A 23,524-nucleotide genomic window follows, 5' to 3' on the forward strand; every position below is an offset into this window, starting at 1 on the left:
ATGTTTCTCATATGCTAGAGTGAGGCTGTCTGAGATGCATTTCCAATTTCCTTATGATGGATGTGGATGATAGCATTTTCCCCCCAGGGAGGATCAGAATTTCAGGGACCAGGGGGATTAAAAAGATTAAACAGCTGATCCAGGGTTTATCATTATCACTGTCGCTCACCTCAGCAGTCTGAGATTATTTCCTTCTCTGCAAGACTGGCCTTCAGGCGTGGCATGGGGAGAAACCGAACATGACCATAGCCCCTGAGAAGCGAGGGGACTCGGCTGGTCCACGCACAGCCTTGGTGGGTCTGAGCTAAGAATACTTAACAGCTTCCCTGGTAAAGCAGGTGCTGATGCTTCAAGTGGGTCAGAGCTGAGGTTGTGGGTAAAGACTTTGGAGGGCACATTCTCCTGGAATCTGAAGTATTTGAGGACAGAAAGGCATGCTGCCTTCTGGAAGAGTTTTTTGTTTTTTTTTTTTAATCACTCAGAGACTATGACACCAATATTTTTTACCTCTCTAAAACAAGTGTAGTAGGCTGCTGTCCTTCTAAAAATGAAACTTCACTGTCAGGGAATTAAAACACCGGCTGCTTTGTTTGGAAGTGTGAGAAGGAAGGGGTTTTTCTTGTTGAGTAGGATCAAGTTAGCTCTTTTAGGAATATCAATTCCAGACTAGTGTTTCCTTAAAAACTGATATTTTAATGTGTTTATACTGGAGCTGTTAGCACATCCCATTCTGGGCTCTTTTTAATGGGCTCTGGGTAATTACTGTGGCCTCCCATCTCAGCCAGTACACTGAGCCTTTGAGGAAGACAGCTGGCTGCTTATTAGCCACCAGCGGGTGGCCCCTGACCCCTCCTCCTTGAAGATGGTGTGAGGCACAATTAGAGGGCCCTGGAAGGGGCATAAGTGATTGCTGGGGCATAAATAATACAATCTACTCTGTCTGTCTGTGAATGTGATGAGGCCCAGCTGATGTGATGTTCAGAAGTCAGAACCTCATATTCTGGGTCCAGCATGTTCAGGCTCTGTGACCTTAGGCGAAATCTTAGCCAGTGAGCCTCTATTTTTCCATCTGTAGAATAAGACTGTGTAGTGTGATTGTGGGGTAAAGATGGTGATGCATAGGAAGGTTTGCCTTATTCTTGCTGGTTTGGCAGCATGTGGTAGGCATTTAGTGAAGGAGCTCTGAGCCTGTTCCTTTGGGGCTGGTGAATTTCAGTGTATTATTATCCCCTTCTTCCTCCTTCTGCTCCAAGCCTCTCTGGCTCTACCAGGGAAGACTTAAGCATTTGACATAAGGTCATTTTCCCCCAGGGGTGGAACAGGTGGCTCAGATGTAAAGAATCCTCCTCCAGTGCAGGAGACACCAGAGACGTGGGTTTGATCCCTAGGTTGGGAAGATCCCTTGGAGGAGGAAATGGCAACCCACTCCAGTATTCTTGCCTGGGAAATCCCATGGACAGAGGAACCTGGCGGGCTGTAGTCGGCTACTGAGCACACACTCACTCACACACACACACACACACACACACACGCATCTTGCCCTGGCTGACTTCTGAATCATTCTGGGTTCTGATGACTCACCTCGCACCTTGCCCATCTCCCCTCCAGCAGTGACTTCTCCACCCTGCTTCACCCACTTTCCCGGTCACAGCCAGACTATGTCATCTCCTGGGGTTACGTGTTCCACCTCTGATATCCCAAGTGTGACCTCTCTGCTCTTTGAACTTCAGTCCTTCCAGTCTTTTGCTCTCATTCCTTGCCCCGTCCATGGTCCTGGCTTCTCTTCCACCCCAGCTTGTCATCACCGAGTACCCGCTGCCCTTCCTTGGTGTCACCTGGCAGAACTGTGCCCGTCTCTTTTGGGGATGACTGGAGAAATTATATAATCACCTGTCACTCTGTAAAGCACCTTCAGATGGGGCATGGCTTCTGCTTAGTGGTCCCCTTGTGTTTCCTTGGGCTTCTTGCTCTATCTTTTGCTGCAGTGACTATTCTAGACTTCCCATGTCTTTCTCAAACACCTGACTGCTTGCTTTTAGTAGGTCCTCTTAATCGAGTGAGCTGAAGCAGGCAACTAGCTGCCTTCCAGCCTTCATATGCCCAGCTATGGGAGTGTCCATCTCTTGTTCTCTGTTCTGTCAAGTGAGGGAAAGACCCTCTTTATCCCCAGGCTGATCTGCACCCTATTGTTGGACCCCACCTTCTCCCACCTGCTCGGGGCTGGTTCTTGATGATTGGCCCTCCTTTCTGTTTCTTAGGAGAGCTTCATCTTATCCTTGGACCCCACTCACTATCCTGTACCATACTCTGCTGTCTTTCTCGAGCCCGTTTTCCCTCCAGCCTTAGTTCTTTCCTCTCCTTTGCTGCCAGTCTCACTGAACCTTCCTTTCCTCCTATCCCTGGCCCTACTGATCTCAAGCACCCAAGCCCATGATTCCACCACCAGCACAGTGAATTTGGTGCCAAGCACAGTGAATTTGGTGCCAAATCCAGCACACACCTTCCACTCCTGGCGTCCTTGGCCTTTGACAGCACAGACTAAAATTACCTGCATGTAAAATTCTCTTTCCCCTTGTCTTCTGGAAAGCTACACCCTCATGGCCTCCCTCCTCCTCTTTCCACCACGCCACCTTGGCAGCCTGCAGCCTCCTCTGTCCCCGAGTAGCCTTTGAGTGGTGGTGCGTCACCTCAGGTGAGCACCTTGCCTTGCGCTCTGCCCCACACGCCACCATGCCTATGGCCTCGGCTGCCGCCACTACCCAAATCTTTTCTCCAGCGCTGTACCCTTTTACCTACCTGCTTGCCCCCTGCACACCTCCGTTTCAAGATGCATGAACACCACCACATACTCTCCCTCGCCCCAGCCTCCTCCCCAGCAAAGAAAGGGTCTTACTAGTCATATGGACCGCTGTTTCCAGCTACTCAAGCAGGAACTTGGACCTTTTCCTGACTCAACAGTTCTGTCATTCCCCCACTTCCAGGCAGTCAACTCACAGATCTTCCTGAATGCCCTGCTGGGCTCCACTGCTCCAATATTTTCTGCTGCTAAAGTGACCTTTCTCAAGTGCAAATTGAATACCATCATTTCCCCAGCTTAAAACCGATCAGGAACTCCCCATGGGGCCAAAGTGACTGCTGCCCCCCTTCCCTTGCTGAAGCCATCCAGAGCTTTTTCAGCTCCCTAATTGAGCTGTGCTTTCTTCCTCCTCCAGGACTTAGCCTCTGCTGTTACAGGTGCTGAAGAGCACCCCTCCCCCATCCCTGCACACCCTGATCTGGCAGCCTGGCTGATTCCACTCACCTTTTCGTTCTGGCCTGAGGTTGGCCTCGGAAACCTTTCTTGACACCACGTTACCCATCTGTATCAGCAGTTTTTTTTTCCCAGTGGCCTCTCACGGCTGATATTTTGGTCTGTGGCCCCGTGAGGGTAAAGAGGATCGTTGAGAGGCTTCACTTGGACAGTGGAGGGCATACAGACATCTGACCTGGCATTCAGCTCTTGACCCAAAGGGCCGTTCTTGTCCGTGTAGTATAGGGAAGAGAGCTTGTTGAGATAATTACTCCTTATAGATCTCCAGTTCCATGAGGACAGGCCTTTTTGTTGGATTCATTTTCTGCTATATTGCCAGTCCTAGGAAGGCATAGAGGGCTTCCACGTGGCACAGTGGTAGAGAATCTGCCTGCCAGTGCAGGAGACTTGGGTTCAATCCCTGGGTCGGGAAGATCCCCTGGAAAAGGAAATGGCAACCCACTCCAGTATTCTTGGCTGGGAAATCCCATGGACAGAGGAGCCTGGTGGGCTATATATAGTCCATGGGGTCGCAAAGAGTTGGACACGACTGAGTGAGCACACAGGAGCACATAATAGTGCCTGGCAGAAAATCAGTGCTCAGTAAATATTACTGAATGACTGCAGAGCAAGAGTGAGCTTTTCGATCTTAACGTGGTCAGTTCTCAGCTGCTCTGCCCCTCTGCCAGGTGATAGAAGGGCGTGGGCTTGCAAATAGGAACCAGCCTTAAAGGAGCCAACCCTCTGTGCAGCCTCCCTGTGCTTTTATCGCACGTTCGTGACCCTTTTAAAATCACAAGTTGTAATCACCAGAGCTGTGTAACAGAATTCCTGGGTCATGAGATAGCTGAGGCTGCTCTGACTCATGGCACAACTGGGAAAAATGGCTGTGTTTCTGGTTCTGAGAATTAGAAGCAGTGTCTCCTCACTTTCAGACCAGATCTATCTCTGGCTATTGAAGTGACTTTTAACCTTCTGGGGGAGTTGAAGCTCCTTTGAAGTGAACCTGGCAGAGCAGAGTTGATAGCCTCGCGGAACCGTGGAGCAGAACTGTGCTGTTGTGCTCGGATACAAGCGGAAGCTGCTTTGATAGTTTTCAGAGTCAAGTAACTGATTAAAGAAGGTTCTTTGTCTTTCTTTTGTTGAACAAATACTTACGGCATGCCCATTTTGGGGGCTGATTCTCTTTTACAGTCTTACTGGTTTATGGGTTCTGTTTTCAGCCTTTCCCCTAAATAGAATGGAAGCTGCTGGAAGTCAGAGACCTCATATATGATGTGCACTGGGAATGCTGAGGACCTAACCTAGCAGAGTGCTTGGCACAATGTTTTGTGTTTATTTTTTCAAATAGAGACAGTTTTATTTTTCCTATTCTATCCATAGGCCTTTCATTTCCATTTCTTGCCTTATTGCCTTGGCTAGAATTTCCAGCACTGTGTTAAAGGGGACTTACTTGCCTTGTTTCTGATCTTAGGGGATGTGATAGTCAATTCTGAGAAATGGAGTATTTCCTGCTATATAAATAAACAAAGACGTCAGTGTCATCAGCAATTCCAGCCCTCCGGGGCAACCAGGAAGGAGACCAACACCTGCAATCCAGCAGCCGTTAGGCTGCAGCCACTCCCTTCAATGAGCATTGAAGGACAATACAGGATAACCAGCCCCAGAGAACTCAGATGCTTATTAAAGAAATGATTTCAGTGACCCCAGATTCTTGTATCTTCCCATACATAGAAAGGCGCTAAATTCCTTAACTTGAGATATCTTGTTTTCTTTAATTCACAAAAATACTTTTGATGTTCAGACTACTTGCCCTTTGTTACAAACTTCTATACAACCTGGCTCCTCCCCTTGCCTCCTCACAGGAGTTCTCCCAGCATCACTTGAGTTGCTGTTTCCTGGGCTTGAAATCCTAAAGGTTCCCACCAAATAAACTTTTCAGTTGTGACTATTTTTTCAGTTGACAGTTCAATGTGTCGACTTGGCCAGGCTATAGTCCTCAGTTATGCAATCAGTCATCTAGCTGTTATTCTGAAGGTATTTTGTAAATGTGATTAAATTCCATACTCAGTTGGTTTTAAGTAAAGTTTATTCTAGATAACTGGCACAGTGTTTTTGTTGAGTGAATGGTTGCTGGGGATGGTGTGTGGGCACATAATCCTGCCCCCTGGAATTTATAGTATGGTTTTGTAGATGAACATAATGCAGTTTCACAAACAAATGTAAAGTTGTAACTGTGACCAAGAGGCCACTGTGCTTGGAAGGCTGTCATAGGATCTTTTGGCTTAGGGAGTTTGAGAAGACTCCCCTGAGGCCCTGAGAGCTAGAGAAGCACCCAGCCAAACGGAGGGAGCAAGGCCCGTCAGGCGGAGGAAGCAGCATAATCTGTGTTGGGCGAGCGTCCTAGAGGAACCAACCCAAGCACGATCTAGATAATCTCTTTCAGTTTCCAAAGTTGGGCTCTGACAGTGGCAGACTTTATTTTCTTGGGCTCCAAAATCACTGCAGATGGTGACTGCAGCCATGAAATGAAAAGATGCTTGCTCTTTGGAAGAAAAGTTATCACAAACCTAGATAGCGTATTAAAAAGCGGAGACAAAATAAATAAATAAATAAATAAAAAGCAGAGACATTGCTTTGCCTACAAAGGTCTCTATAGTCAAAGCTGTGGTTTTTCCAGTAGTCATGTATGGATATGAGAGCGGGACAATAAAAAAGGCTGAGCACAGAAGGATTGATGCCTTTGAACTGTGGTGGAGGAGACATTTGAGAGTCCCTTGGACACCAAGGAGATCAAATCAGTCAATCCTAAAGGTAATCAATTCTGAATATTCACTGGAAGGGCAGTTGCTGAAGCTGAAACTCCAATACTTTGGCCACCTCATGCGGAGAGCTGACTCATTAGAAAGGACCCTGATGCTGGGAAAGATTGAAGGCAGGAGGAGAAGGCGATTACAGAGGATGAGATGGTTGGATGTGATCACCGACTCAATGGACATGAGTTTGAGCAAGCTCAGGGTGTTGGTGATGGACAGGGAAGCCTGGCCTGCTGCAGTCCACGGGGTCAACAAAGGGTCAGACACGACTGAGTGGCTGAACTGATCTGGACTAACCTTTCTCTTCTATGTTAATGATAACAATGGATAACATTTATCAAGTGTTTACATGGATTATAGCATTTTGTCCTCCCAGTGACGGGTATACCAGCAGGAGGTGTATAGTATAGTATAGTATAGTATAGTGTAGTATAGTGTAGTATATAGTAAACCAGCGGAGGTATACTATGGAAACCAGTTAGAGGTTGCCCAGCCGGCAAGTAGGTTTCTTGCCTACTTTCTTTGACTAGAACCTGCAGGATAATGTTCAGCAAGTGATCATATGGGAAAACAGTCACTTTCCCAGTTAAGTCTGATATTATCTGTAAGTTTTTCATAGGTGCTATTTATCATCTTGAGGAAGTTTCTTTTTATTTCTTATTTGTTGAATGTTTTGTCATGAAAGTTGGTTGAAATCCTGTGAAACGCATTTTCTGCATCTCTTGAGCTAATCATATAGTCTTAGTCCTATATTAACATGGTATATTATAATACATGATTTTCAGAAATTACTTCATTACTTTCTTATACTTTTCAGAACTGCCATGAAGTAAAAATACCTTTTCTTTTCAATGAAGCAGACTTAGTAGCAATTGCTTATGCTTGCAAACTGTTTTTCATTGAACTACAGTTCTTTGTCTTTTTTTTTTTCTTGTGGAAAATGAACCTGTGAAAGTGATCGCTTCACAGTGTACATCCCAGACAAGGAATACAATTCTTAATTTTGATGGCGAAAGGGCTGTTCCACTCTCTCGGGCTGATTATGTATCATTGCTGCCGCTGTGATTACTGTCTGTGATTACTGAAGTAGACTCTGACCTGTCATGGTCTGGAAGTGCTGCTCATTATACTGATTCTTTGTCTCGTTTTCTAAAAAGAATGATGATCCTGGTTCTTGTTACCAGAGGATGTGGTCTCCTTTGTGAAGAATACATTAGGAAGGATGCTTATGTGGAATTTGATCCAGGGAACCCTGCTTTACAGTTCTTTCTGACCTTTCCTCCCCCTTTTGGGGCAAGGATTAGTGTATCCGTGACCATTATTATTGGGTTTATGGGCAGCAGCTTAGCAACCGTTTCATGGCACTCAGCTGTCTCACTTGGTCTTTTGCTTTTAGCTCTCCTCCTGCCTGTCCTCTTCTCTCTCCCCCGCCCCATCCCCCGTCTTCGTCCTCGCCCCCATCCCCCACCCTCGCCCCTCTCCTATTTTTCTCCCATTTCTCTCCGTCTTGTCCCCTCCCCATGGCCTCTCCTGCTGGTCCCTCCCTCATCCCCCCTTCCCTCCCCACTTCTCTTCTGGCCCCTTTTTTTCTCTCCCTAGTCCCTTCCCCCTGACCCCTGCCCTCCCCCTCCCCCCTTGTCTTGGAAATCCTTTGTCCTCCTGTGACCCAGCCCCCCTCTTCTGCCCCCAGCCCCCAGCCCTGTGAGTGAATCCAGCTCTAGGTCGATGTTGTCTTTGGCTTTTTGCCTGTAGATTTCTCCAACTCAAAACCCTGTGTCCCATTTTCTCCATGGAGGTGGGGAGGAAAGGGGATCCCAGCATTCATGAGCTCAGATAGGCTGTGTCTGCATGACGTGGCTATTTCTGAGCTAGTCCCTGGCTTTGTTTCTCGGTGTCCCCGGTTCTCACGATGGCCTGTTTGGGGGAGAAGGAGCCCTGCCCTCTCTGTCCCCAGGGGACTGGGATGTGGAAGAGGACAATGCTTTGACCTGTTAGGGTTCTTGATGACTTGATGGACAGCCTTCTTCCTGGCCCTTTAAAATATCTTTGGTTAGCAGGAGGCAAAATGATGATTGTGATCATAGTTTAATATTTTGAAAACGGAATCTCGAATGTTGGTTGCCCTCCGATTGTGAGTCCTTGTCCTGATCTCCGGAAGTGGATTGCTTTGGGATGGAAAGGGTGGCCTGTGACCAGCTAGTTCTCTTCACTTGCTGGAGCCCAGATGCCCCTGTCCCCTGGCCTGAGTACAAACCCACCTTTCAGGTGACCCCACATGCTGGATTGTCTTAGATTGGGGACTATAATAAAACTGATGTTGTTATTTTAAAGTACCATTTTTCAGTACTACAGTCTATTCCTACCTCATTCTCATCTACTCTTCAGGTTTTGTTTGTTTGTTTTTTTAAAGCTCTTTGGATATCATCTGTGTTACGTGGAAGGAGTTTTCTCTGTGTAAGAGGGCAGCTTTCCTAGAAAGTGCAGTCAATGAATCGGGTCTGCCAGTACAAGTCTGGCTTTGTGAGGCCAAGAGCTTGGGCTCTGCGGCCAGACCGCCCAGATCCTTGCCCCTCTGTGCCCCTTGCCAGCTATGCAGCCATTTCCTAAGCTTCTGAAGTTGCAGGCTCCTCCTTGGTAGGAGCGAGATGGGGTGCCTCCTTCATCAGGTGGTGAGGGTGAGGGGACATGCCACATGCTAAGTCGCTTCAGTCTTTACGACCCTATGGATTCTAGCCTGCCAGGCTCCTCTGTCCATGGGATTCTCCAGGTAAGAATACCAGTGTGGGTTGCCATGCCCTCCTCCAGGGGATCTTCATGACCCAATAATCAAACCGGCGTCTCGTAGGTCTCCTGCATTGGCAGGCGGTTGTATATCAGGCTATCACCTGGGAAGCCCAAGTGTTTATTAATAAATATTATTTATTGGCTATTACACATACTTAGTAGCAAAGGTCAGCCAGTGAAGCAGCCACGAGCCTGCTGCCAGTTTTTTGGGGCCTGTGTTTTTTCACTTGAATTACGTGATTTCTCTGGATTTTTAAGTTAGTCTAGTTTAAGAAATTAAGAGTTGTAAAGCCACTTTCCCTGGAGAAAATCACATCTTTACAGCTGATACCTGTGTATTTCTGTTTAAAAAAAAAATCTTGTAAGAGGTGGCAGTCTTGAAATAGGATGATTAAGATTTCTTGAAGCAGAAACCTATGGCTACCATAAACTTCTGCTTATGAGGACACATTTTATAGTATATTTTATCTCTATAAATGTATACCTTTTCATTTTATAACCTTATTTAGAAGCCAGACTCATGCTTGTTTACAGGAAACCCACTGTGGGAACTGTTCCAGAGTAGAAGTTTTAAAGGTGGAATCACATTTAATTCATTTAAACAAAATCTGAAGGTTCACTGTGAGGTTGGGGATAGCTCTGGGATAGCTCTGGGCCTAATCTGGGGTAAGGGAGACCAGACACCCTTTGCCTAATGCTGTTGCTTAAAGTGAGGACAGGGCCTCTGAGGCCTCTGCAACTGAGGTTCACTGCCTTGGTTGGTTCAGTGCCTGACTGGGCCTCACATCTCAGCCCAGCCTGCGGTTGTCTTGTGATCCTAAGGCCTTGGCATGCGTCTTCCACCCTTAGTCAGAACTCCTTCACCTGGGAGGGTTAGAAATCAGGCCATTAGGTTTTTTTTATTTTTATTTTTTGGCCGCACCACTTGGCTTGAGGGATCTTAGTTTCCCTGACCAGGGTTTGAACCCTGGTCCATTGCAGTGAAAGCGCTGAATCCTATCCACGGGGCCACCAGGGAACTCCCAGGCCTTTGTGTTTAATAAATTGAAACACTGCATAGTGGACTGTCTATTCAGACATTCTTCAGAATCAGCCCCATGTTCCAGGGCCATCGTTGTCATCGCCCATTACGTATAAAGGTAATTTTAAAAAATCTGTTCATTGGGGCTTTTCAGTTGTGTGAACTTCAGGTAATTGAACGGTCTAGTGTGTCCTGTAAGTGGAGCGCTTGTGCTTCCCCATCTCCGAGCCTGCAGAGACTAGTCCTCTTTCCCTATCACCCTCCCTTCCGTGCCAGGCCAGTACCTACCTAAGCCAGTAATGTGTGTTCTGGGGCAGTGGTCTCCAAATGAAATGGCAAACAGGAAAGAATCTGGGGCCTCAGTTGGGTAGCAGATGCCAAATTTGAAACTGGAAGCATTGTGTTTTGATTGAGCAACTATTACAGTTGTGTTCCTTTTTATAGATTCAGATCTGTCATAGACCACATTTGGAAAAAAAAAAAAAATCACACATAATTTTGCACCAATCCAAAACTCCTAAGAAAGCCCCTCAGAAGGCTATAACTTGGGAAGGCAGGGTGGAGTTAGCCAGCTCCACCAGCTGATACAGATTCTGGTCGGTTCCCTCTGTGCTACCTTGTCCCGCTGCTTGTACAAGACCTTCCTCCTTTAGAGGAGTTTGTGGCTCATCTAACAGGCCCAGAGGATAAACCAGCTCTTGCTGGAGTTCCCACTCCTAGGAAGATGGAATTCAGAGGATGTCTGCTGCATGCTTGGAGTCCGTCTGACAGGGGAAGATGGAGCAATGTGTTCAGAGTTGTTACCTTTGGATTTAGGCTAAAAGGTACAGTGTCTGCTGGAATTTCAGTACTTGTTTCAGGAAGAAGAAATAAAAATGTATTGCCCAAAGACTAACTTCCCATCATAAATCCATAAAACACGAAGTCATATTTCTGGCGCTAATTGATTAGTTTTCTTCCTCCTTTCCAGTAAATGTATGCTTTTTGGTGATCAATTCAGGTGTTTTCTGAGGACCTTAAAATAACTCTTTCTTGCTCATTAGGATTGCCTTTTCCCCTTCTAGTCCTGTGTTCTGTACTGCCTGGTGACACCCCGATGGCTCATTTGGAAGCCTTTTGTGATTTGCAGCTGTCCTGTGGCCTCTGTTATGATAGCCCACTTAGGATGTGCCCAATTTTTGAATGATTAAATTTGTAGGTTCATCAGAAGCGAGGAGTAATCAGTTACATCCAGACTCACAGGAATTAAAAGGAGGCTCCAAATCAAAAACACCTATCTCAGGTAGGGCTCTAAGGGGCATGGCATCATCCCTATGCTGGAGTTCAGTGTGTTGGTGTCTTAGGGATGTGTTTGGCCTGAAATTACCTGTTGATTTCGTACAATGGCTTCATTAAGGTCCCCAGCTATCAGCATCAGCCTGGGAGCTTGTCTAAAATGCACTTTCTTGGGCCTTACTCCAGACCACAGAAGCTCAGGCTTGGGGCCCAGCAGACTGTATTTTCACACGCTCTTCAGAAGCTTCTGGGGCTTCCCACGTGGCACCAGGGTGAAGAACCTGGCTGCCGATGCAGGAGACACAAGAGACACAGTTTTAGCCACTGGGTCGGGAAGATCCTCTGGAGTAGAACGTGGCAACCTACTCCAGTATTTTTGTCTGGAGAATCCCATGGACAGAGGAGCCTGGCCGGCTTCAGTCCACAGGGTTGCAAAGAGTCAGACATGACTGAGTGCACACGCACACACACAAACACACACACCCCAGAAGCTTCTAACGCATGCTAACTGGTCCAGATGATCTTGTAGACACACAGAGAAGTCAGCTATTGTTGGTTTGGGGTTTAGTCCCAGAAAACCTGGCAAGCTGTCCCCCCAGGGAGCCATAATCTCATCTGAGGACTCCTGAGGGAAACAGCCCCGGAACATCCCTGCCTAAGGCTGCTTATGCCGTTGTTGAGCAACTTCAGCCTCTGATGTAGGAAAGTAGCCAAGTGGAACCAAAGCATGATTAAATCTTGAAGGAAAAAATAACTTGTCTTATTGTACATTATGTGAAGAACTAACAAGGCCTGTGCATGTGGATGCTAGCGATAACAGCAGCTGGCATTCTGGGGGTTCCTTCCAGTCTTTATTCTGTGTGCATATGGGTACGGGATGTGTGTTTAACCTAGCTGAGTTCACACTGTATGCATTGTTCTCCATTGTCTTCCTCTGACCCTCCCCCCCATCACAGAAGAGCCCCAGACACCAGTGTTCTAAGGACTGGGGTGGCCAGGAGCCCCAGGATTTAAGTTCCAGTTATCAGAAATCCCTGCACCGTGAGAAAATTTGGGGCTGGGTGCACCGGCCCTCAAGGAGTCATTTTCCCTTGGCATTTGGAGCTGTCGGTGGGCCTGGCTCCCTTCAAGCCTTCTGCGAAGGGGGAAAGGCAGGGGGAGCTGGCTGACCGGCCACTCTACTGCCATTTAGATTCCCTGACTCTGCAAGCCGGCTGAATGTTGCTTTTTCATGTGCTGCCCGGAATAAAGCCATCAGATTCTTTCCTCCCCAACAATGGCCGTTTTTATGAGTTCTTGCTTCTCCCAGGCAATGCCCCACACAATGAAGTCTTTTCTTTTCCATTTGTTTAAGCTGGTGGACCTTATGGACCCTGTCTGATTGACTTTTAGTGAATGTTTACAGTTCGTGCAGTGTGATAACTGAACTCATCCTTTGCATGTCGAGAAAGAAAGAGTGGGTGATGACCCCCCCCTGCTCACCATTCCTGGGGAAAAAAAACCCATAAAACTCCAAATACTCTGTGAGACAGGAAATACCACAGTTCCATTCAGAATTAGGGGTCACTCTGTTGGTGGCAGAGGAAGAGGGTAAAAGAAGACCCTTGGGGCCACTGTTGCTTTGGGGGAAGCTGGGGAGTTTCTCCTCTTCGTGGGGGAGCTGGGTGTACTGTGCTTAGGCCCCCGTTCTGTGGTATAGTCTCCTTTCTTCCTGGACCCAGGGGAAAACCGAAGAAATCCTTGTCAGAGGAGCCACTGCCTCCCCACCACCCTCCCCAGGATCCAGGCCCAGAGGAGCCGCTGCCAAGGGTCTGCTCTGAACCAGGTTCACACCGACCAGGCTTGGCCTGGCTGGTCAGGTAAGCAGGCCTGAACGAGCCCGAGCAGAGAAGTATTGCAAATCCAGGGACACTGCCTTCCCTCTCTCATTAACTTGTCTTCCCTGAGTGAAATGAAGCTCTGCTGAGGGTCCCCTTTGCTTTTTTAATGACCAGTGATGGACTGGTGATGCTCATCTCACTCTAGGTAGGAACCAAAATCTCTCTCCCTGCAGACAGCCTGCCCTACCCTGACACTTAGGTAAGGTGTGATGAAAGTTACTGGGACACAAAAGGTCTGCTTTCCATTTTCTTAGAATTTTCTCTGAACACTCAAGTTCTTCCTGAATCGTCCTTCTGTCCTCTAAGACCGGTTTTGTGGGTGATGAGGATACAGAGGAGGCCACTCCCTTTCCTTAGGAAGCTGACACTGATGTGTGTGTGCGTGTCTGTGTATGTGTATAGAACTTGTGTGTCTGTAACAGTGACAGTAGCTGCTGTTTATCAAGGGTTTATATGTCCAGTTACTGTCCTGAGTACCAGGTCAGTGCCATCAATGAATTGCTTGGAGTGAATGACCTTTGCCCTTTGTCTGAAGTGTCAGGCCTGCTGGTTTCATGGCCCACCCTGCCGTCCTGCTGTGTCCTGGTCCCCAGCCTGGTACAGCCAGATAACATGCTTACAGTGAGAGCCTTGCAGGATGGAATCAGGAGTCTGGGTTTTATTTTAGCCATGATGGGGAGCTGTGGGAAGATTTAAGCAGGAGGGTCTGAAATAACTCAGCCCAGGTCACCTGCTTGCCAGTTGTATAGCAAGTCCCATTCCTCACCTAGTGGCTGGAAGAAGAGCATCGTTATCTGGAAGACCCCATTATTTCCTATCAAAATGGCCTTCTGCTGTTTTATCACCATCATACCTGTTCCCAGCATGGTTAAAATATTTGAAAGGATGTTACAGTTTAGGCACGGTGCTAAGTGGAGGTGACTTGGTTATTTTATTCACTGAAGCAAATACAGTCAAGTCAGCAGTCAGTCATTCCCTGTCTCATAGGTTAATCATTGATATGATTATCTTTGAACATTCGTTCATCACACATCAGCTGTGGATACCCAAAGCCATAGACTTATGGGAAAATACTTATTTTTCATATTTTCATACAGAGTAACAGGCTTTTTTTTTTTTTTGCATCCATTTATGTATAGAGTTGTGTGACCACCACTAATATACAGAATAGTTCTGTCACTTCTAAGAAACTTCCTTGTGCCTGTCTCTTTACTGTTACACGCTTCCCATAGAATTTTTTTTTAATCTTTATTGAATTTGTTGCGGTATCATTTCTGTTTTATGTTTTGGGGTTTTTTGGCCATGAGGCATGTGGATCTTAGCTTCCTGACCAGGGATCGAATATGCACCCCCTGCATTGAGACTCAAAGTCTTAACCACTGGATCACCAGGGAAGTCCCTCCCAAATACTTTAAATTTATTTTTTTTAATTTTTATCTTTTTTTAAGAAGTCAACACACCTTTATTAAACGACTGCAAAGTAAAAATATGAAACGCTTCACGAATTTGCGTGTCATCCTTGTGCAGGGGCCATGCTAATTTTTTTTTTTGTATCGTTCCAATTTTAATATATGTGCTGCCGAAGCGAGCACCCAAATACTTTTTTAAAAGCTTTTTTAAAAAGGCTCTATTGAGATGTAACTCTTATACTATACAATTTACCCCTTTAGAGTACAGAATTCACTCATATACCATACAATTCACCCCTTTGAAGTATAGGATTCACTCATATACCATGCAATTCACCCCTTTAAAGAATAGAATTCACTCATATACCATACAATTCACTCCTTTGAAGTATAGGATTCACTCATATACCATGCAATTCACCCCTTTAAAGAACAGAATTCACTCATATACCATACAATTCACCCCTTTGAAGTATAGGATTCACTCATATACCATGCAATTCACCCCTTTAAAGAATAGAATTCACTCATATACCATACAATTCACCCCTTTAAAGTATAGAATTCACTGGTTTTTAGTGTATTCATAGAGTTGTGTGGCCATCACCATAATCAATTTTGAATGCTTTCATCACCCCAAAAAGAAACCCCATACCCATTACCATTACTCCATATTCCCCCAGCCCCCCAACCCCAGGCAACCACTGATCTACTTTGTTTTCTTGAATTTGCCTATTCTGGACATTTTTATGTAGATGAAATCATATAACATGTGGTCCTTTGTGTCTGACTCCTTTCACATAGCATGACGCTTTCAAAGTTCATCCGTGTTCTAGCCTGGATCAGTACTTCATTCCTTTTTTATTGCCATATCATAGTCCACATGTGGATGTATACCACGGTTTATTTATCCATTTATAAGCTAATGAACTTTTGGATAGTTTACACTTTTAGGCTTCTATAAATAATGCTGCTGTGAACATTCATAGACAAGGTTTTGAGTGGACATAGGTTTTCATTTCTCTTGGTTAGATTGGAAGGACTGGAGTTGCTAGATAACATGATGACCTTTTGAGGAAATGCCACACTACTTTCCAAAGTGGCTGCACTCTTTTACTTTTTTTTTTTAATATGTATTTATCTGGCTGCGCTGCATCTTAGTTGCAGCATGCAGGATCTTTGATCTTCATTGCAGTGTGTGGGTTCTTCAGTTGCAACGTGTGGAATCTTTAGTTGCGGTATGTGGGGTCTAGTTCCCTGAACAGGGATTGAATCTGGGCACCCTGCATTGGGAGTGTGAAGTCTTAGCCACTGGATCACCAGGGTAGTCCACATTTACTTTTTTCAAGAAGCACTGTATGAGGGTTTCAATTTGTCCATGTCCTTACCAACACTTGTTATTATGTCTTTTTTATTTGCATTATCATAGTGGGTGTGAATTAGTGTCTCACCGTGGGTTTGATTTGCTTTTCCCTGATGGCTGCTGATATTGGACATTTTTCCATGCATCTGTTGGCCATTTGTGTCACACAAACTTCTGAAATTATTTTATTTAATTGTAATATATCTTGGGTTAAGTATTCGGTAATACATGCTTACAGTATTTCAACATAAATATAAATATACCCTTGTATCTCATATTATTGATTTTAAAAATTAGTATACTCATTAACTGATATTAAATAGATTATTTCACCCAGGTGAATATTAGAAGTTGTAAAATCAAAAACATTCTTTTTTGTTCCATTCACTCAGAAATCTTGTAGAAACTAGGTAAGAAATCTTGCTTTTTAACGACCCAGTTGCAGCATAATAGTATGCGTTTTTCACACTATTAAGCTTTAAATGTGTGCCACTTGAGGATATAACATTGAGTACCTGGGATTTCTTTTTTCAAAAAATCACAAGTCCTTAATCTTTTCTGGCCTTCATTATAATAATAGAGTGCTCTGTATTCCTTCTAACATACTTCAACATCAACTTTTCTGTTTCCAGTACTCAGGTTTTAAAAATAAGAATCTCATGTGAGAGACAAAGTTAAATACCAAAATTGCCTCAGTCAGAGGAGTAAGTTTTATATGGATTTGAACCAACCTGTAACCTGAGTCACACACAGCTGCTATTATTAGGACCGGGCTTGGTGAAGGGCACCTTCTACTGCCTCAACCGATTCAGACGGAGCCGCTTCCCTGTCAGCAGTGACCAGGGAAGTGAGGCACGGGTGCACTTTAAATCACTCTGAAACAGTCATTTACTCTCTGGTATTTAGACTGGGATATCCGGTGCTACTTTTAAGTATCAGGGAAATGGAATAGTCTTCTGTAAATATGGCTGTACCCTAACTTTCAAGACAGCTAGACTCCAATTCTGGGCAAGAGTTTTCTAGACATGGACTGTCAGCAGACTCACTTCTTGAATGAGTGAATGAACAAATGAATGAGTGAATGAATGATGGGAGTAGCAAAAACTGATTGCCAACTCACATATCCATCTTCTACCTTTTTCCTAATGGAATCCAGATTTTGTTCCACTCTTCAGCTTCCTCCTTAGCCACATGTGGGGCTATGGGAGGGGAAGTGATGGGCTGGCATTGGTTGGTCTAGGCCCATCCCCGTGGTCCCATTCCTCCCTACCTCTTCACCCCCATCCCCCTACCTCTTCACCCCCACTCCAATCCCCCTACCCCATTCCTCACCTCTTCACTGCCATTCCCCCATCTCTCACCCCAGCCTCCCACCTCTTCACCCACACCCCAGCTCTCCATCCCTACCTCTTCATCCCATCTTCCACCCCCATTGACCATCACCACCCCATCCCCATCCACCACCTCTTCACCCCACCCCAACCCCCCATCCCTACCTCTTCATCCCATCTCCCACCCCCAATGATCATCACCACCCCACCCCCAACCTCTTCACTCCACCACTACTGACCATCACCCCATCCCCCACCCCCACTGACCATCACCCCACGCCCCCGCCCCCACTGACCATCACTTCCCACCCCCCACCGCCCCCACCTCTTCACCCCATCCCCCACCCCCACTGACCATCCCGCCCCTACTCCCCACCACCCGGGGCGTGATTTTGACACTGCCATTGCAGTTAGAACCAGTCTGCTTCTGTCTCCTGAGGAAGGTGCTTCTCCTGTGGGTGCGAAGGAGGCTCGTGAAGACTGCCCCTCCTTCCCCTGGGCACTGTCACGTCTGGGTTTGTTGGCCCTTTGCATCCGGGAGAGTGGAGGTGGGGAGGTGGTGACAATGTGGGAATGCTTCAGAGCATGGTCAGCAGCTGACTGCCTGTCCTGCCAGGCTCCACTTCAGTCTCACCAGGGTGCAGCTGCAGATGATCCCCTGGGAAGGAGAAACCACCTTCATGTTAAATAGTCACAGAATGTCGGATATGTTTTGCGGTCCTTTGGGAACCTAATCAGCTTTTCAGGGTTAGATACACTGACCCTCTGAAGGAGTTGATGACTTATGCAGGAGGCAGCTTTGGAAACTAGAATGATATGCTTCAGGCCTTCAAGTTGACCTAAAGTTTATTTATTTATTTTTTAAATCTCTTTCTTTTGATATAATTTTAGATTTACAAAAAAATTGCAAAGAGAGTTCAGAGAGTTCCCACACACCCTTGATCCAGCCTCCCCTGGTGATAGCATCTTACATAACTATTAACCTCCAGTGATGGGTTTGTGTGTACATGCGCAGGCAGAGAGAGACACATTCACACACACACATATGGGGTATGAGGGAGGCAGCTCTGTTATCTGTTGGTCCTTTGATAGCTCATCACAGTCACACCTCCTGGGTACATTGTGGACTCTGGCCATGACAAGAGCAGGCGAGGAGCTACTTTGAAGCTCAAGTTCCAAAGCAGGAGATACGGGGAGAGCCATCAGCTGTCTGGGAGTGCTCTGGGTAGCATGTGAACTCAGCGCCACTTGAACTTTATTTAGTAGAGGCCTGGCCCAAGATCCTTAATATAGACATCCCAGCTATCATGTGAGAATTCCATTCTGCTCTAGTACAAGCACAAGGGAATTGGGAATGTTTGCTTCTTTCTGCTTGTCTCAGGCTAAGTCATCTTACTCCTTTCCCTTCTGGTATCTGAGTCAGGAGACCCACAATCTGTATCCATTTATTAATTTATGAATCAGAAGCAACATGTTCATCGATCCATCAATCCACCACCCTGCCATCTGTTTGCCTGGATTTTAGCTTTATTTATTTCGCTCTGGATGTGGTCCAGACTGCTTTGGAAGGGGACATTCAATCCAGATGATGACAGCCGTTGGCATGCACTCTGGGGCTTAGGAGGGAACCCGCACCCTTCTAACGCCGTCTCTCCAGGACGCAGCTGTCTCTCCTGGAGACTAGGGACAGCTGCTCCCGGTGAGGGCCACCCTGCCGTGGGAGAAGAGGACGTTGAAATTGCAAGAGGAGCCGTGGCTGGGATCCTGCTCACATGGGTGCTGCAGGAGAATCCTACAGTGGACAAGGTTTTGACAGTGGACAAATCACCCACCTTCTGATATATCCACTTTCCTCTGGATGAATGGAATTTTCCAAAAGTGGGAGTAGACCACTGCCAGCTATTGATGTAGAAATCTTATTTTCTTAGAGGACTATTGGTATTACAAAGTGCTGCCCCATTAGGGGAGATGCAAACAAAATACTTTAATGCTTTAAATTCCTTTGGGCTAAGGATAGTTTTTTTTTTTTTTTTTTTGAATTTTTGAATACATTTCTCCCCCATCAGGGTCAATTTTAAAAAGGTAAAGCTTGCATTCCCATGTTCAAAAGAATTCCAGTTATACCTTTAGCATTAAAAAAATATGTAAATATATACTTTCTCAGAGACTGTTTTTTGGCTAAGCTCTTGGAAGCCACAAAACCAGCTTAAATACAGTAAGATTTTACTGCTGTGCCACTGAACAAACTTTCTGTTTGAGTCATCACACTGTTGAGGCTTGCTTATTTTGTTTTTTGTTTTTTTTTTTCACTGACCACGTATGCTGCTTGTTTGTGAAAAACTATTTGTGTGCATACTGTCTGTATGTCTCAAAACAAGATAGTTTGCTATTGAGAAAGGGCAGAACAGGGCCAGGTCTCTAACAAAGACTGTTCAGTCTTCCGTGAAATATAATTTTCATCAATGAAGGTTCCATTTCATTGGAGAACAGTGGTGGATGGTCATTTTGTCCTGCTAGCTAGGTTTCCCGGGGACCCCCCCCCCCCCCCACCAAAGGAATTGTTCTCCAGGTCCTGTGGGCTAGAACTAAGGCATATTTGTCTTACTGAGGGAGGGGACTCTGCACTTTCTTGTGTATCCCTGCCTACAAGCACCTCGGAAAGATAAATGGCATTATCTCTCCGTTTTAGATGTAGAGTGTAACTTCAGAAAGTTGAAGAAACTCAACTGAGGTCACATGGGTAGTGAGTAGTGAAGTCAGAATTCCAGGCTTGATTTTCCAATTTCAAATCCAACACTCATTCTCTTAGAGCAGGGCTCAACAAATCACGTTCTGTAGGCCAACTCCATCCTTCTGATCTGTTGTTGTAAATAAAGTTTTATTGGGACACAGCCATACCCACTTATTTGCATATTATCTCTGGCTTCTTTTGGAGAAGGAAATGGCAACCCACTCCAGTACTCTTGCCTAGAGAATCCTGTGGATGGAGGAGCCTGGTGGGCTGCTGTCCATGGGGTAGCACAGAGTCGGACATGACTGAAGTGACTTAGCGTGCATGCATGCATTGGAGAAGGAAATGGCAACCCACTCCAGCATTCTTGCCTGGAGAATCCCAGGGACAGAGGAGCCTGGTGGACTGCCGTCTATGGGGTCGCACAGAGTCAGACACGCCTGAAGTGACTTAGCAGCAGCCGCAGCAGCCGGCTTCTGTCCTGCTGCTGTGACAGAGTTGAGTAGTTGTGCAGAGACCTTACTGCTTTCAAATCCTGAGATACTCACTTCCTTTTCTTTTACAAAAAAAAGTTTGTCAACCCTTGTCCTTGACCGTGAGCTGAAGAAGCATTCAGATTCTCTGTGCTATCAGAGTTTTCTTCCAGGAAAGCCGTTGTGACGCTGTGAGTTCTTGCTCTTTGGAAAGAGTGTGAACCATGTGGTAAACAACAGAGAAGGCAGACAGGAGCCACATAGCCGTGCCTTATTGTCTAAGGGGAAGGTTGATATCTCGCCCTGAGCTGGGCTACAGATTGTTGCCGCACTCAGGTGGAGAAGTGGAGTCTGTATCTTTTCCCTTTGAATCTGGGGTGGCCTTGGGACTTACTGGTACCAATAGATGATAGCAGAAGTGACACAGTGTAACTCTCAAGACCAAGTTTAAAGAGATCTGTGAATTCTGCCTCATACTTTGAACACTCCCGCCTCCACTGGAGAAGCCCAGTGATGGAAACGACACGTTTCCACCTGATAGAGGTCCCAGTCTTGCCGGGATCACTGCCACATTACTGGACACGTGAGGGAACTCGTTTAAAATGCTCTGACCCTTGTTATCACCTGATTGACTTCATGAGGGACCCCAAGTGAGACCAGCAGAAAGACCGTCCAGTTGGGCCTCTGCCACACCCACAGAAATGTGAGAGTCACTGTTTTTTTTAGCACCTGTGTTTGGCAGTGGTTTGCTGTTTCATGATAGATAACTGAAACACCCCAAGACCAAGGTGAGATAGGACCTGGGGACGTGCCACAGAACCCTTCTGGACTGGGTAGTGATACGACAGAAAAAAATGAATTCTGTCACAGTCAGTCCCAAGTCAGTTAGGAAGACTTTAAGTTGTAACACTGAACTTGCTGAATTACCGAGTGTAATTCCTAGAACTCTTAGGATGTTGTCAACTGGGTCTGGGAAGCTACCACGTGATTCTAGACTAATAAGGGCTGGATGTATCTTGCTTTATTATGGACTTATCATGAAAAAGCAAAGAATTATCAGTTTAAGAAGCTTTCAGAATGTTTCCTAAAATACTGAAATAAAAATATTTGTGCAAGACTGCTTAGAAATGAAAACGCTATTCTGAAAATGAGCTATGAATTGATTTTACCTTAGAATATTAAGGGTACAATTTCAATGGGTTAAGTAGCCACATTTTTTCCAGTAGTTCTTTTGGGTAAAGGCTGTTTATTTTGCTGCTGTTTGATTCTAATCAGAGGTCACAGAACTATGGAAGTTCTGGAGTAGATTTTAAAACATGTGCCTTTCTGTACATCTCAATTGGTTGTGCCGGTTTATACTGAGAATTCCTGGCCTCTGGGCCATGAAGCGCTCATAGCAGAGCTCATGGTTTCCTTTAACTCACTGAGTATCTCAGGATGAACTTTGCAGCTGAGACGTCTGCCATGCTGGATTATTTGCCTCCTGGATGAAGGCCGAGCTCTTTTTAGCACGAGGTACAAGACCAGGGCCACCTTAGTGTACAATTACATAGATTACAGTGTGAGTGGTGCAGTGCAGAGCTGAATGCTCAAGTAGCCTGCGTCTGCCCACTTCTCTCCAGCTTTACCCCCTGAATCTTAAGTTCCACCCATGTTGAACTTTTTTAGGGTTTTCTTTTGGCTTCTGCCAAAAATGCCTTCCCTGCCCTTCTAACTAGACTAACAACCCTCAAGTCTTGTTCTAAACAGCACCAATATATTTACACATTGTACCCCAAATAATTTAAAAATTGGCTGTACTCATACTACTACGTGAATATTTCTTGGAAGGACTGATGCTGAAGCTCCAATACAGTGGCCAGCTGATGCGAAGAGCAGAATCATTGGAAAAGACCCTGATGCTGGGAAAGATTGAAGGCAGGAGGAGAAGGGGGAGATAGAGGACGAGAGGGTTGAATGGCATCATTGATTCAATGGACATGAGTTTGAGCAAACTGTGGGAGATAGTGAAGGACGGGGAAGCCTGGTATGCTGCAGTCCATGGGGTTGGAGAGTAGGACGCAACTGGGTGAAACTGAACGACAGTACCACTACCATCAACACACCTACTAAATAAAATTCAAAATTTACTTTTGGGAGTTATTTTTTACCCATGAAGAATGTATCTCATCAGGCCAGTATAGAGTATTGTGTGCAAGAGTGTCATTGACACTTTTTTTTTTTTCGATTTTTTTTGACCAATGCTTTCTTTTCTTCTGTGTGCTAAGGTTGCTAAGGTTGTTATCATTTGCTCTGTGGTTATGTTCACCTCTTTCTGTTTGTGTGCAATATTAGAGTCTCCATCTTCATTGACTTAATTAATTTTTAGATTATGTAAAACATTAACATGCTCCAAAGTCCAAAGTATAGGAAAAGCTATACCCAAAGGTGGCTCATTACATTCTTAATTCTTTCGCCGTATTCCTACCCACTCCCAAAGGGAATCCATTAACAGTTGTTAGTTTATCCTGTGTTTCTTTTTGTAAAAATAAATAGCTACTTGAAGTGTGAAGTGTGAAGTCGCTCAGTCGTGTCCTACTCTTTGCGACCCCATGGACTGTAGCCCACCAGGCTCCTCCGTCCTTGGGATTCTCCAGGCAAGAATACTGGAGTGGGTTGCCACTACTTATGTGTGAATATTTTGTTTCCCTTTGTCCTTGTAGAGAAAGCAATAATGTTTTCATGTTTTTCTTTTTCACATAATAGTATATTCCAGAGACTGTTCTAGAATGTGTTTATGGGGCTCTTCCTGCTATATTTTTCTTTACTGTTGCATAGTATTCCATTGTTTGGTTGAATGAACTCCTGTATAGAAATACTGAGATTGCTTCCAGTATTTAACTCTTACAATTAATTTGTGTCATAATGAAGAACTTTGTGTGATTTTTAAAATGTTTGCCTATGTTTTACCTATACCTTTTTCCATTTACTTCTGAGTGTTATACTTTGCTGTCTTACTTGGCATTTTATCTTCCATTGCATCTTCTAAAAGTGGGAGGAGGATCTAAACAAACATTTCTCCAGAGAAGACATACAGATGGCCAACAAACACATGAGAAGATGCTCAACATCGCTCATTATTAGAGAAATACAAATCAAAACAACAGTGAGGT

At 45.4% G+C, this 23,524-nt stretch overlaps 1 non-coding gene across 1 annotated transcript; it reads right to left on the minus strand.

Annotated features, from left to right (window-relative positions):
• Positions 1-14,547: 14,547 nt before the first annotated feature.
• LOC139031352 (U6 spliceosomal RNA) lies at positions 14,548-14,657 on the minus strand. Its single transcript, XR_011483826.1, has one exon. It is a non-coding gene; the product is annotated as a U6 spliceosomal RNA (small nuclear RNA).
• Between the last annotated feature and the right edge of the window lie 8,867 nt (positions 14,658-23,524).

The sequence above is a fragment of the Odocoileus virginianus genome, chromosome 26 (assembly GCF_023699985.2).
Source record: "Odocoileus virginianus isolate 20LAN1187 ecotype Illinois chromosome 26, Ovbor_1.2, whole genome shotgun sequence".
Classification (NCBI taxonomy): Eukaryota; Metazoa; Chordata; class Mammalia; order Artiodactyla; family Cervidae; genus Odocoileus; species Odocoileus virginianus.